Source organism: Acinonyx jubatus, chromosome B1, assembly GCF_027475565.1.
Source record: "Acinonyx jubatus isolate Ajub_Pintada_27869175 chromosome B1, VMU_Ajub_asm_v1.0, whole genome shotgun sequence".
NCBI classification, from domain to species: Eukaryota; Metazoa; Chordata; class Mammalia; order Carnivora; family Felidae; genus Acinonyx; species Acinonyx jubatus.
In genome coordinates, this window is record NC_069382.1 from 90,915,413 (window position 1) to 90,925,105 (window position 9,693).

General features: G+C 32.4%; 1 long non-coding RNA gene across 1 annotated transcript; it reads right to left on the reverse strand.

The window, feature by feature from the left end:
• Positions 1 to 2,759: 2,759 nt before the first annotated feature.
• Positions 2,760 to 9,096, reverse strand: LOC113601076 (uncharacterized). Its single transcript, XR_003422223.2, has 4 exons — positions 8,994 to 9,096; positions 7,647 to 7,726; positions 5,607 to 5,667; positions 2,760 to 2,963 (listed from the first exon to the last, which is right to left on the reverse strand). It is a non-coding gene; the product is annotated as an uncharacterized LOC113601076 (long non-coding RNA).
• Positions 9,097 to 9,693: the final 597 nt, after the last annotated feature.

Consider the following 9,693-nt stretch of genomic DNA (forward strand, 5'->3'; position numbering starts at 1 on the left):
AAGACAAATATGAGAAGTGAAACCTATGGGCAGCCTCACTTAAAATGTATATACAAAAATTATAAATATGTGCAAATATTTGTAAACAGAATCTGACAATGCATGAAAGAATGTTAAAATCATTAGCATGTAAATTTTCAGGCTCTTCATTTTAAAAAATCTATGCTAAGTTGCTGCCACACACTATGCATGAAACTTCAACTACATTGTATTAGACTTTACTGTGAGTGGAAAAAGCTTAAATATGATAAAATCATTATAATGTAACTTTGTAATAGTTTGTGATAATTATAGGACTGATTAATATAACATCTCATATTAACTTAGCATAGAAAGTACTTGTTAATCAAGATAGAAAAGCAGAAAACATAGGGGAAAATATTAATATATCCTATCTACATTTAAATTACAGCCTTCTGGTCATCAAAGGATACCAGACAGATAATGAAAAGTTTAGCTCAAGGTTTGTGAGCTCAAGCCTTGCATTGGGTTCCGTGCTGACAGCAGTGGAGCCTGCTCGGGATTCTCTCCCTCCCTCTCTCTACCCCTCCCCTGCTATTTCTCGCTCTCTCTCTCTCAAAATAAATAAATAAACATTTAAAAAAATGCTTAAATTCACCAATGTTCACGGAAACATAAATTAAATCATCATTTGCTATTCATCAAGTTAATACAAATTAAAAGTTTTGATAATATCAAAAGAGCATATGCAACAACTAAAATGCTTATACAAAATTGGCAGGTATGTGCATTTTGAGAACTGCTTTGGGAAACACCTAAAATTATCTAGATTAGCAAAATATATGCTGATCCTAAAAAATTTACACCAAAGTTTATGTCTATAGAAACTTTTCTACATGACACAAGGAGACATGTAAAAAAAAGATATGGTCAGAGCTCCAGTGTTTTCAATTCTAAAAACCTGGAAATAGCACATCTTCCCACAAGAAAATTAATTAAGTAAATTGTGATAAATTTATAAAATTGATTAGTATATGGCAGTAGAAATCAGGTGTTAATTGATGAGTTTCCCAAGACAGTGATCAAAATGGGAAGATTTAAGTTTGTGAAATCTGTGAATAATTGAAAGGGAGGGGCAAGTTTATAGTAATTTGACGGGTTAAACTATGTCATATAAGTTATTTTCATTTAGTTTGTTTACTTATTTTTAATTTTTAATTTATTTTTTGAGAGAGAGAGAGAAACTGTAAGCGCGTGGGTGGGGGCAGAGCAGAGGGAGAGAGAAAATCTCAGGCAGGCTCCAAGCCCAACCCGGAGCCTGATGTAGGGCTCAATCCTGGTATCATGAGATCATGACCTCAGCAGAAATCAAGAGTCAGTTGCATAACTGGCTAAGCCACTCAGTTGCTCCTATTTAGCTTATTTTTATTCATATATCTACTTATTAAAATACATTCTGGAACATATAAGTTAAAGAAAATACAGTGAAAGCATTTCTAGAAAGTGCATACTGTATGAGGCAGAATGTCATCATCTCAAGAACTTGACTGTTCCTTGAGTGTTTATTCAAGAGTTCAGTTGTTTTCATGTTCAAACATTTAAAAAAAAAGATTAATAACATGAAATAGTTTGAATGGAATCACATTTTGTATTTATGTAAGTTTTCTCTTTCTGTTAAACACAACTGAACATTTTAAAGTATCTTCCTTATTGTATAGTGGGGTGTTGTATTGGTATAGTCCAGACCCCAATTCTAAACTGCTTACCTCACACATACTTGTCAGTTCCAATGTTTGTACTGTATTGGCGTATCAAATTGTTGGGGTTTGGGCTGGGTGGGAAGGAATTGGACTTTGGACAGGGATCTGCTCACTGTAGCATAAACCCATAGAACCTTCAGCAAGATTCTGTCCCTGGCACATCTCTCTCTGGAAGGTAAACTGATGGGAGTGAGTTGTGTTCTTTCTCACTGCCTTTCTTTTTTTTTAAGTTTATTTATTTATTTTTGAGAGAGAAAGAGAGAGAAAGAGAAAGAGTGGGTACGTTTGGGGGAAGGGCAGAGAGAGAGAGGGAGAAAAAGAGAATCTGTGTCAGCACAGTGTCATTCAGAGCTCAAACTCAGGAGAGTTGAGCCTAAATCAAGGGTCTGGCACTTAGCCAACTAAGCCACCCAGGTGCCCCCCCCCCCCACTGCCTTTTTAATAGCAGAACAAGGTGCCTTTTTCAGCCAAAATTTTAAATAAAAGTTTATTTCTTTGATTTTCACAACACAGAATTTAATTGTATACGTCAGGGTTCAACTAGAGAAGAAGAACCGGTAGGAAAGATGTATTAAGAAATTTGTTGCATGGAAATGGCTTTCATGATTGGGGTGATGGCTAGGCAAGTCTGAAATCCAGAGAGTCGTAGTATGGAAGGAGTTGTAAACAATAGTAAATAAATGAACGAATATGACTATGTTCTAATACACTTTACTTATGAGCACTGAAAGTAGAATTTCATGTAATTTTTACATGCTATGAAGTGTTGACCTTCTGACTTTTTTTTTATTTAAAAACATAAGAAACCACTAAGCCCCTGGGTCATACCAAAACATGTGATGTGTCAGATTTGGCCTATGAGTTAGTTTTCTGTCCCAAGAGTTCTCAAACTTGATGGTCTCAGTTTTCACTTACACTTTTAAAAATTGTCAAAAACCTCAGAGGATGTTGTTTATGTGGCTTAGCATCTATTGATGCTTTAATATTAATATTAAAACAGAAAAGAATTAAAATATTTAATCATTAATTTAACTTGCAATAATAAACCCATTACACGTTGATATATTTTTAAATAAAATCCTAACTTTATTTTCTGAAACAACAAAAAACAATGGGAATGGTGTAGTCTAATATTTTTGCAAATTTCTTTGATCCTAATTTAATAGAAGAGAGCTGGCTTATCTTACCTGCTTCTGCACTCTGTTGCACTATCACATTTCAGGTAACCTCCATAAAGCTCAACTGTACACTCATGAGAGAAAAGAGTCAAAAAGGTGAATAATGTCTTAACATTATTGTGAAAATAGCTTTGACCTTGTTGCTACACACAGTATATGTTAGACTGCCTTGCTAAAACAAAGCAACAAGTGTTAATATTGAAAACTGGTCTTGCCATGTTAACATTTGCCTTTCATTCTTCCTGCCCATTATGTTATTCAGGACCCATATTTTCTGACAAAACAACACTTTAACACTGACTGCCGGTCAAGGTAGCCCCTTTCCCATTTCTGGCCACATTCACCACCATGATTTTTCAGATAATGTTCTGTGCTCCACCTTTCATACCTTCTACTTTATTGAGAAATAGATTACATGTAATAGAATATTTCTAATTTTCTTCCCTTTAATTGTGTTCCTACATCCTCAGAATTTCTGTGATTAACCATATTTTCACTTCTCCTCCTCATTTTGAGAAATATGAAGAGGTTTCCTCATTTCCAAGGACAATCTTTCAGGTTTCCATGAAGTTCATATTGTGTCATCTATTTCTTTTTCTCTTCAAATTTATCTTTTTTGCCCCCCCCATCACTGGTTTTTAAACATTTGTAAGCTAATTTCCTAATATATTTTTTTACTACCAGACCTAAAAACAAAACAAAACAAATAACATGCATTTATTTAATATAATATCTTCCCTAGTAGCTTCTTTTTTTAAATATTTATTTATTTTTAAGACAGAGTGAGAGCATGCGAGCAAGAAAGGGGCAGAGAAAGGGAGACACAGTATCTGAAACTCTGAGCTGTCTGCACAGAACCCAACACGGGGCTGGAGCCCATGAACTGCAAGATCATGACCTGAGCTGAAGTCAGACACTCAACCGACTGAGCTACCCAGGTGTCCCTCCTGGTAGCTTATTTTCTAAATATTGATTAATATCTCTCAACCAATGTATCAGAAATCACAAAAGATTGCCTACTGTATTCACTCATCTTTTAAGACAGTAAATATTTAGAGATTGTCAATTATGTAGTGGGCAATTTCTAGTTGGTGAAGATAAAGTATCAATAAACTGTAATTCTGCTCTTCATACAACTGAGGCCTAGTTGAGACAAAGTAAGTAATATTAATTCATTCGGGGAGGTTCACCTATAGAGACATTGAAAATATGTATGAATTTGACTTCTAACTCCTTCCCCTTTGGCTTTCCCAAATGAGGTGTCCAGATTTTTCTTCTGTTGCTAGTGCAGTGTTTTCTCTGTTTTCTGTTGCCTCTAAACAGATATTCCTTCAGGCTTCCCCAGAATTTGCTTTTCTTTCTCTTTTTCACTTCTGCTGCAAATTGACCTAAATGGATTTGGATTTTTAACAATTTCCAGTTTTTCAATAAATAACAATAGACCGCAATAAACAGAATTAGGTGGAAATTGAAAGAACCTTCATATACTTTACTTACAAATAGTGAGGATGGTGTAACAGAAGTGAATTTCAGATTAAAATCTTCCAAATGTATAAAATGTAAACACTCCTTACAACAAGTAAGGGTTGCAAGGAAGAAAAATGCAAGTATACATCTGTTTTCCCAGTTAGGAAAGATACCCACTCTCAGGCATGCAAATGTACTATATAAATTCTTAGGTGCATATAAAGATAAACCCGGGCTTTTGGTTGGGTCAAAAAATGAGTCCTTGATGAGTGGAAGAGATAGGAAAGCAGAGCTCTAGACTCAAGAGAATAGTACTGCTTTGAGGATGGCAGGATGCTGGGCAGGCCAAAATCTTTATAATATAGCCATACATACTTACATGAATTGAATGCCGTTCATTTCACCAACTGCAAATTTGATCTATAATCCTTTATGTTAATTAATGACTCCGGTAGAGTTTTGTAATCTTTAAATTATTTATGTAGCTATTTCTGTAATATGGATTGTTATTTAGATTATTTAATACAGTAACTAGGAACTCAGAGGGCTCAGAATGTGAGTAGCGGATTAGGCTATTTCAAATGTTAACTCTCTTTTAAATTTCAAGATCTCAATGTCTCTTAAATCTGGTTTTACATTTCATGTAAATTATATCATTTAATGCTTTACTCATGAGATAGTGGCTAAGAGTACAGGCCTTGGAATCCAGCATATTGAGTTGAATCCAAACTCATTTAGATCTTTTTGTGTTAAAAATATCTTAAAGTTCATTTATTATTAAGATAGTTATTTATATGATTATAGAAGATACCCACTAAACAGTATCTCTTATGAGCTATATATTTTAACTGGATGGATATAAACATTAAAATTCCACATTAATATTGTAACATTATTTTAAATTAATACAAATATTAATTATAGAAGTAATACTATACTGACATTACTTCTGTGTAAACAAACAAAATGTTTTAATTCTGACTAATGAAAATTACTTTTTATTTTTTTTGGTTTGAGAATAGTAAACCCTGAGCCACATTTTAATAAAGCACAAATAATTTTGACATTGAATTTGTGTATTTTTCACAAAAACAGTGTATTTATAGTTAACCAATTGCAAGTTCACAACATTTTTAGGGGATGATTATCTTTTATGTAACTATAGGGAACAGCTTCTATTTAGAAAGGAGAAAATATAATTTAATGAAAAGGATTTTGCTCTGGTATATATAAAACTTACCTGACCTTCTATCTCATTTATAACCTTATGTTAACTTTCATGAGACAGTTAAGCTTTTGATCTGTGAAGAAAATACATCATGTTATAAACAGAAATATTACGTGGTGATCCAAAAAAGCAACTGACCTATGAAAGCTATATTTCCTTTTCGTATGAAAATCTAGGGCTTATGGGAAGAATTAGAATGCAATATGTCTTGCTCTCCCAAAAGTACTGTATGCTATTCATTTTGATATGAATAATAAACCTTTTCGTAGTTTCAAACAATGCCTTTTGGGATATATTCTATGATGCTTATGTAAAATATCTTGCAGATGCTTTATTCCTTTAACATTTGCAAAATTTGTGTTTCATCCCCTTGAGTCCTCTGTTTTGTTTAAGGCCGGATAGGGTAAATGTTGGTGCAAACTCATTAGCATCAAAAAATACCAAGTTAATCAGAGAGTAATTCAAAAGCAAATACACATGGTCGTGTTATAGAGTTACTTAGGTTTTACTTTAATACTCAATAGATGAAAAACATATTCTGCAAGTTATGTGTTCAAATTGGTTTTCCCAACTCTGTTTAGAAGTGTATAATTCTTTTATTTTTTTAAATAATTATCATATTTAATTTTTTGACACATTTCCAGCAACTTTCACTTAATTTGAAAGTGTTCTCTAGTTTCTGTTTTATAGGAAAAGAATGTATTTTACTGAAGTGCTTGAAACACAAGGAACTATTAACACATATGTATTTTCATTATGTCAATTTGATTAATATCAGCTTGATACAATGAGAATAAAGCAATATTTTCACATAAATATGAATATTAGAAAAGCATCCCCATTGATCTTTTTGCATGCTGTGAGTGTGTTTTATTTGGCACTAAAAACGAACACAAATTTCTAATTTTACATTTCACCAAGAAACATTGCCATTAAAAAACAAGCTAAAATATATGACTGTATTCAGTGTCTTTAAAACCGGTTCTTTTCACTTGATCTGCAGATATATCGTTATGAGAATTAGACACTTGAGCTTTTTGAGTAACACTATTGTTGTGTGGAATGAATGGCGAGGAACCATGGAGTCCTGAATTCTGAATTTGAATACTGGTTCTGTCATTGCAAGCTGCATAAAGTTCAGATATCATCAATATCCTTAAACCTCAGAGACCTCATCTAAGAAAAGCAGGTGAGGTCTACTTGAATGAATTGTTTTCATGTTTAATTATAAAAGTTTAGATAATGTAGTTATTATATTACTCAGTAAATAAGTACTTAATATTGTTAGACAGTAGCAATAATATAAATTACTTGTTTACACTCTTTAGCTTTTATAGAAAAATCAGCAAATAATATGCAGAAAGTTTGAAAGAAAATAAAAAGTGTTTGATTATTCTGGTAGGGCTGATAACATATATTTCTATTTTTTTTATCTGCATATACTAAGTTGTAAATATGGCATATATACAGTTTGTAGACTGTTTAAATTTTTAATTTATATATAGGCATTTCTCCATTCTTGTACATAGCTGTATTCTTCATAGTCCCATACTATCTACTCAGATGAGATCATATTCAAGTTGTATGATTCGAAAGCAGTGTTTGGTATGTAGGTGTTGAATACCATTCATCTTGAAAACACACACATATATATATACACACAAATAAAAGTAAGCAAAGATATATAAAAAACAGGACTGAGAAAATCCATCAAAAGAAACCTGAGTATAGTCTCACACAATATGAAAACTTCCTGTTAGATATACTGAAATTATACTTATTGAGAAGAAAGTTATGATATATTACAAATGCAGGTATACAATAAAAACTTACAACTGCCTAATTCAGAGGGGCAAGAGTTAAAGAAAAAGCTAGAACATTGGAGAAACACAACTACCTCATTTGGAAGTCCTTGTAATGTGATGGAGTCATAGATTTCAAAACTGACCTGTCACTTGGCATCTTATGCCCAAGTAGAGACACAATGGGTGGAAAAAGCCTGTTGCCAGAAAGCCACATTGACCTGAACTGTCCCTAATACTTTGGACTTACTTTCAGTTGATAGAGCACCTTGCTGAGTTGGAAGAAGTTTCCAATGACTTGGCTGGATCTTCACATATTGTTGCATATCTCTGTAAAGTAACAGAAAGAACACCCAGCATTGAGGCTAGACAAAGTCACATTATGGACTACGCCTAAATGAATTTAGAGATACAGTCCTTAACACAGTAGATTCAACAAATACAGAAAAGTAATCAAACAGAAAGGAAGTTCCATCAAGTCAACTCACCATATCAATTTCTATCCTGAACCATAGAAATGTTAATATTTGCATCATTTAGCATTTCAGCTGAAAATGTGAGTTTATTTCTTACAGATTGATAATAGGAAGAAGCAATAAGACACATGCATAACTATGTAAATTATGCAACCAAGAAAAATTTCTCCATTCAATGACAAACACAAGGAAACAATATGGTTGCTATGAAAATGTGAATAAATAAAGTGGAATATATATACATATATATATATATATATATGTATGTATACAAATGTATACAAAATATATTAAGTGGAATATATAAATTTAAAGTTTGTTAATTTTGAGAGAGAGAGAATGTGCATATGCATGCTCACATAGTGGGAGAAGAACAGAGAGAGAGAGGGAAAGAGAGAATCCCAAGTAGGCTCCACACTGTGAGCCCACAGCCTGAAGTGGGCTCAATCTCACCAACCATGAGATCCTGACCTGAGCAGAAATCAAGAGTTGGAAGCTCAACTGACTGAGCCCCCAGGTGCCCCTACACTATATTTTGAAGCAAGACTTTTTTACATTGATTCAAAGAATATCATCACGTGTGTCTTCAGTTAGAAAATTTGAGATTATTAAATTTTAGAATTATCAAATACATTTTATAATTTTTGACATAATTTCTTAATAATTTAGAAGATTTGAACTAAATATATGTATGTAAATACACAAGTGTTTGTCACATATTTATATTTGATCCAGGTTCCCAGAAGGCCTTCTGAAACCAAGAGTAAGTAATCTCAGCTAACTTTTCATATGCATGATATGATTAACTGTATTCATACGCAGTGTTTGGTTTAACAAACATTTTTTGTGCAGTTAATGTACAGTTCAAGATGGCTCCTGAGTTTTCTAGAGTGTAAGTTCAGAAGTGAGAAGGATAAATCTTTGCACAAAGAAAAGAATTTTACTCTAATATATATGAAGATATTCTTGCAAAGATGATGTATTCCACACCTCTTCTTAATCCACCCACATGAAACATTCAAAATTAGCATCTTTAGTAAGTGTATTAGTTTCCTAGGTCTGTCATAACAAAGTATCATTAACTGGGTGGCTTAAAAGACAAAGGAAATTTATTCTCTCACCATTTGGGAGATTTAGAAGTCCAAAATCAAGATGTTGGCATGGTTTGTTTGTTCTGAGGTCTCTGAGGGAACAAAAACAATATCATATTTAAGTGTACCTAATGAATATGGATACATTCAAATATTAGAAAAATGGTATCAATCTGGGAAGTGTAAAACAAAAACCTAAAGTTTAAAAATGAACATTATTTACATGTGCTTCAATTAGAAAGAAGATTATTAATTTGCCATCATAGACAAAATTACCAAGACATAACAGTACCATTTTGCAGATTCTACATGTTGCTTACTTAAAATCCTATGAAAGAAACATAATTTTCATTATAATAATGTAGACTGAGTTTGACATTGAACATTTTTGTTTAGGAAATCAAAAAATATTTATTTCATGGTGTTTCTAGAATTTTCTGTATATTGGCAAACATTATCTCGCAAGAAATTGCTTTCAACAGCTTTGTAAATTCTTTCTGTAAATATTCTTAAGATCACATGCTATGGAAATTTTTTATTTTAGGGTAATTGTTCATATCAATTGAAATTTAAACATTTAACTATATTTTAACTAGAGAAATTTAGAGATATTCAAATGAAACATTATGAAAATTTATATTTATAAAGGAAAGGCATACCAAATATCTACTTGACTTTACTGATTACATTTTATTGTTGAGTGTACTTGATAACTTTATTGACAAAACTT